The 6,073-nt window shown below is 55.5% G+C and overlaps 1 long non-coding RNA gene across 1 annotated transcript; it reads left to right on the forward strand.

Annotated features, from left to right (window-relative positions):
* Window positions 1–5,641, forward strand: LOC105516517. The gene is made up of 2 exons (XR_001002501.1): window positions 1–304; window positions 1,222–5,641. It is a non-coding gene; the product is annotated as an uncharacterized LOC105516517 (long non-coding RNA).
* Window positions 5,642–6,073: the final 432 nt, after the last annotated feature.

A 6,073-nucleotide genomic window follows, 5' to 3' on the forward strand; every position in this document is an offset into this window, starting at 1 on the left:
CCCCGGCCGGGTCGCCGGCATGAAGGACAGCTGGGCCGCGGCGAGGGGTGGAGGCGGGGCGGCTCGGGCCCCTGCACTCTAGACCTACGCTGTCCGGGCAGGACCGCCCAGTCCTGGCCCCGGCCACGGTCTCAGCCTGGGGACCCCGGATCGCGCAGAAACGCACTGAACAGGCCCCTACCATTGGGCTCCAGAAACTACCTGAGCTCTGACGACCTGTTGCCTCACATTGGCCAAAGAGGGGGAAACCAGAAGGAGGGAATTCTGCTGCGGCGACTTGACTTTCCAGGCCCCGAGCAGAAAGGTAGGAGGCGACAGGTTGGAATGGGGGAGGGGCGGTGGCTCTGCCCTCCAGATGTCAGGGCGCCTTGGCGGTCAGGGGGAAATATAAATATGGAAGGCACCGGGGCAAACCAGCCTAAAGAGCTGTGGAGCCCAGCTGAGGAAAGGAAAAGCAGCCTCAGGCTCTCCCCTTCTCCCCAGTCATGATTGCTGGATAGGGTGAGGGGCGGCCCCCCTCCCGCCCACATCCCAGTGCCTGCCTCCCTTTCCACAGAGGCCCCCAGGGTGTCCCCTGAACCCTGAGGAATGGAGGGTAATGGGCTGGGGGCGGCCCCGGGCAAGCCCTAGGGGAGCAACGATGCCCCCACCCTTCTCTTCCCCACCAGTCTGTGGGCATAGGGAGGACGGTTCTCTTCTACGCTGAGCCCTATGTCTGTTCTCTTCTCAGCGCTCAGCCCTGGGGCTCTCTGCAGCTCCTGCACAGCCCTTGGCAAAACTGCCTCCTGCCCTGTCTTTGGGGCCAGGGGACTGGTCTCTGCCTGCTCCTGCTGTGCCTCGAGTTCCCCTGCCCCTACCTGAGGGCACCCCCCAAGCTCTGCATTTGGAGACAGGGAAGAGTGGGAGAGATGCATTCCTACCGTCCCCTCCCCCACAGTCTTGCTCTTCCGCCATGTCAGCCCATGCTCCCTAAGGCCCCTAGCTAGCAAGGTCCTCCCGGGGCCAGAGTCCCATCCTCCAGGCCCAGACAGCCTCTAGAAGCCTACTGTGTACTGAAGTGATCTGGGCAAAGGAGACCTCCCTGAGCACACAGCAGCTCTCAGCCTGGGGTGGGCAGAGCAGATGGAGGAGGGGCTTGCAGAGGAGGCCATTCCTGGGGGGAGCAAGGACGCGTCTGGTGGCCAGGCAACTGAGGTCCCCATCTCTTTCTTTCTCTTTCAGGCATTGGCGTTTGTAGGCGGTGACCTGCCCCTTCTTTGGCCTTGCCAAGAGTCTCATCCCTGCCCGGGGGCACCTCTGGCCCTGGACCTGCCTGGGCAGAGGCAGCGTGAAGGACCTGAACAGGAGAAGAAGGGCCTTCCTAGTAGAGGCACAGCACGGACAAAGGCTCACGGGGTGGGGGTGCCCAGGGATCGAGTCCTGGCTTGGGAAGGAAGGTCTGAGTTCCCTGGGAACTGAAATCTGCTGGCAGCACTGTGAGAGGTGTATTTCCCCCTCCTAATGACAGAGGAAACTGAGGCTTCGGGGAGGGGGGGATTACCCTTGACACGCAGATAGGAGGAGGAACTGCATGTGCCCCTGGGCCTACAGGCCCCCACACCCCTCCCCAGTCTTCTCCAAGACCTGGCATGGTGGGAGGAGGAAAGGGGAAGTGGAGAGGGAAGCATAGGGCTCCTGGAACACCAAGGGAGAAAGGGGCCCAGGGGTAGGGAATCTGGGGATCTCGCTTTCCTTAGAGCAGTACAGAAGGTCACAGGGAAGATCAGGAGGACAGACAGCTGAGATGGGAGACAGGAGAGATGGGCCCCAGGACCCCTGGGGAGCCAAGCTCTCCCCCACAGCCTAACCTCCCCACCCCGCCTGGAGCTTCACCAAGGGCTCCTCAGCAGTGCAGTGGCACAAGCCTCCCAGTTTGGTGGGCAACTGGGGGTGATCTTGGTGTCATGGCTCCTGGAGACATGACATAACCAGGAGGGTGAAAGGATAAACCTGGGGTGAGCTGGGGCTGAGACCCATGGCATGACCCCAATTCTCTGTCCTCAAGCTCAATCCCCCATCCCCAGGACCACACAGGAGAATCTCATCCTCATGGCTTGATTGGTCCTGGGGGCCCCCGGGTATGCTGCTAGCCGGTGTACAATGGTCAGGAGCAGCCCAGAGGGGAGCCAGGAAGAGACCCTCGCCCTCACCCTCTTTCCCCATTTCCGCATCTCTTGCACTGGTACCCCGAGGGCCACGTTCTCAGTTCCTGGGACTGAAAACTGCAGCGGTCTGGCCAGCTCCAGGGACAGAGTGGCCCAGCCACCTACCATGTACCCTCCTCAGCTGCCCACTGGACTCAGGTCCTGCATGAAGCTGTCCTCCTGCCTCACCCCAGAAGAGGCTGGACAGTGGCTGCCTTGTGCCCCTTGCAGTCTCCCACGTCCAGGGCCTGATGACATGCCTCCTTGTCCCAAGTTTCATGGGAACCCCTGACCCTGCTGGCCCCTCTCATCTACCCCCACCCTGACCACCCTGGACCACCTCTGCGGGCCTGTCAGCCTGCTGGTCCCCCCAACAGATCTTTGGGGGCAGCCTCTATAGGACAAGAGTGACACAGGGCTGGAGGAGAAGAGGAGTGAGGAGCCTTCTTTTGTCTGATGCACAGATGTGGCCCTTTCAAACCCTGGTGTCACCCTCTGGGTGACTGGATCCCCAGCTCCACCCTCTTCCTGGGCCAGCCAAGAAGGATGGAGGAAAGCTCTTTGCTGAGCGCATGCGTGGGAGTGTGGGGGGTGACTGAGCCCTCCCCATGCAAGGGGCTCAGCCTGGGACCCTGGAACCTGCTTCCCTACTGGGAGAAATGTGTATCAGAGCTGCAGGGGTCCCTACCCTCAGAGACCCCCGACTGCAGGGAGCCCCACCCCATAAGAGGGGCACGGAAATCCATGTCCGCCCACCCCCGGTGGCTCCTAGTGTGGCTGTATTGGCCTAGAGGGGCTCTCTGGGGAGGGGCAGGGCCAAGCCCTCAGCATCTGCTCTTGTCCCTGCTTTTTCACCCCTGCTGCCTGAAGTGGTAGCCCCGCCTGCTGCTTCTCCACCTCCCCTCCCCACCTCTTCTCTCCCCGATGGGGCCCTTGCTGTGTGACAGGGTCTCCATGCACTTTATTTATTTGCAGTCTGTTTGCCAGGCAGTGGAGCTTCTAGACACCGACCGGAATGACATACTTTTGTGTGTGATTCACTGTGTACTGGTCAGCACAGGCTGGCCAGAGACATGTTCTTGTTTCTGGTGTTGTCACGTCTTCTTGTTTTCTCTAAGTTAAAAAAGAAAAAAAAAAATCCTTGGTTTAATACACTAAAATCCCAACTGGAGGCCTCCCGTGTCTGGTGGGGGTGATGCAGTGGCCCCGGGTGGAGAGAGGCCCCATGGTGAGGTCACCGGTTCCCATGGCCAGGAGCTGGCAGGGAGAAGCCTCTGAAGGCTAGGGCTGGGGGAGGCTGTAGCAGGCTGTGGCGGGGACCGTGTTTCCTGTTCAGAGGCTGTGCTGAGACCTGACTTGACCCGGACCACTGCCCCATGAGAAGCAGGCAGCATCCTATCCTGGCCCCGAGAGGTAGCTGCTTGTCCTGTTGACAACCTTTGTTCAAACGACCCAAAACATAAGTCCCCTTCTGTTTTAGTGTCGGGTGATCAAAAGTGCCTAAGTCAGTAGAATCCTGAGGGTGGACTAAGGTGAAGTGAACTGAAATGACACAGGTCATTTTGTGTAGCACTGAGACTCCTCTCCTTGCCTGAGGCCACCTCCCACTGCCTCCCTGCCAGCAAGGTTACTTCAGAATCTTGGAGAAGATAAAGGACCTGGCCCTGGAAGCCTGCTTCCCTTTCCCAATGTTGGAGGCAAACTCTGGCCCATCAGAGCCCTCTTCCCTAGTGGCTCCCACCGGAGAGAGTTTCCTAGTGGCTGCTGTAAGCGTTGGCAAGCAGGCAGAAGGCGGGGGAGGGAGGGCGGAGGGTAGTATTAGAGGAAGCCCCACAGGGCCCCGGGGGGGAGGCATCCTGAGGACACAGGGCTATGCTCAGATTCAGGAGTGAAGCCTGGGTTTAGAGGCCCTGGGGGCACCCCTGTTGCCAAGGGCTACCCAGGGGTCAGAGCACCCTGACAAGCAGGAGTCGCCCAAAAGCACTGGTGCTAATGCCCTATGACATCTGCCACCACAGGAGAAATGGACCCCAGTCCTTAAGCATCCCTCCCCTTTGTCTAGATGGTCCTCTTCATCCCCACTCCATGGATCACATGACTTGGCAAACCAAGATGGGAAATGATCCCCCCAGAGCCTGACTCCAAGGCCTCTTGAAGAGGGGGGACCACCCCTCCTATCCCTGCTACAGAGGAAAAGAACGCAGGAAGGCCAGTTCTGCTCCGATGGGACCCCAGGAGACCTGAGCCCTGAGCCCAGCTCTTCCACTTACTCCTGTGTGGTGCCAGGCAAACTGCACAACCTGGAGTTTTTAGTAAGGCTCTGTTGGAATGCTTGTAAGCAGTGAATACAATGTCTGTTCATTGTTTGTCATCAGGTCTCACCTGGAGCAGCCTTGTTACTGTGGGGAAAAGGAACCAAGTGAAGGGAACCGACCTCTGATGAGAGCCTGCCATGTGCCAGGCACCATTCTAGGTGCTTTGCATTCCTAATCTCATCATAATCCCACAACTACCTAACCATTATCTCCATTTTACAGAGAAACCAAAGACAGTAACCAAGTCTGAAATAGAACCCCAAGAAGAAGCTCTTTTTCTGAGCTACCAATGCCCCGTGGAGAGGCAGGGAATTGGGCTGGAAGAACGGTGGAATGGAACAGCAAAGATGGAAGATGACCCTGTCCTTTCTGGGTGGGGTCCAGAAGAAATCCAGGGCTTGGATGAGGGGTAGACCTGGGAGCCTTCTCCAAATGGAGCTCCCCAGTGGGAGCAGCTGGGGCCACCCTGAGATGGGTCCACCTGTCTTTCTTCCATTCCACCTCTAGAGATTGATTGGGACCTAAGAGACTGAGTCAGGAGAGGGCAAGAGGGCAGCTAAGCGGGAAGTTCCAGGGGCACCAGAGCAAATACATTGAGAAATGGGAAATATGAAGAGCATGCAAAATCCCATCCTACTCCTACCCACCCCATTCCTAAGGGAAATTGCTGGGTTTTGGACGAATTTTCACTTCATGTGCATCTTTTATGTATGTAAAACTACAAACATACTACTTTGAAATGTGATTCCACTATTTTATGTTTGTCTTACCATGTTATTATGCATTTTCCTACATCCAAAGCTACCTAATATCTCTTTTGTATGAAGGTTTCATCATGTATCCCCCAGTGCCCTTTGGTTGTTTTTCTTTGTTGTCATTTATTTTGGTGGGGGTTGGTTTGCTTTTTATTGTTGTTTTTCCAGTGACAGATGCCGTTGTGCATAAATGCTGTGGCACAGTCATGATCAATTCCTTGATACATATTCCTAGAAAGTGCACCAAAGGGTATGCATGGCTTAGGGCTTTTGATACTCTCCAGAGTTGGGATACCAAGTTACACTACTCACTTCAGTCAGGATGAGAGTTTTTTGAGACAATGGTGGCGATTCTGATTCAATAGATTAAAAAACTTATTACTACCTTTCATTGCCTCAAGCTGGGTGCATTTCTCTTCCTTCAAGATCAATATAATATTTAACCCATCACTTTTCTAAAATGTTTCACTTCAAAAAAAAAAAAAAACCTACAGCACCTGGTATTCCTGGCAGTCTCCCCTACAAGCACTAACCAGCCCCAACCCTGCTTGGCTTCCAAGATCAGACGCGATTAGGCACATTCAGGGTGGTATGGCTATAGATGCATATTTCCTTCTTGACCATCTCTATTTTAAGGCTAGCGCTAACTCTTTTTCCTAGGAGAGAGAACTTGATCCTTTCCTTCTACTCTACTTTACCTATCCCTGAGTCTCACAACGGGTTTGTCAGTCTCTCAGTTTGATAGGTTAAAATAGTTTATTTTGATCTTTTATTTTGTATTCCTTTGAATACATAATCAGGATTAAATATTTTCATAGGC

This window comes from Colobus angolensis, unplaced genomic scaffold, assembly GCF_000951035.1.
Source record: "Colobus angolensis palliatus isolate OR3802 unplaced genomic scaffold, Cang.pa_1.0 Scaffold283, whole genome shotgun sequence".
Classification (NCBI taxonomy): domain Eukaryota; kingdom Metazoa; phylum Chordata; class Mammalia; order Primates; family Cercopithecidae; genus Colobus; species Colobus angolensis.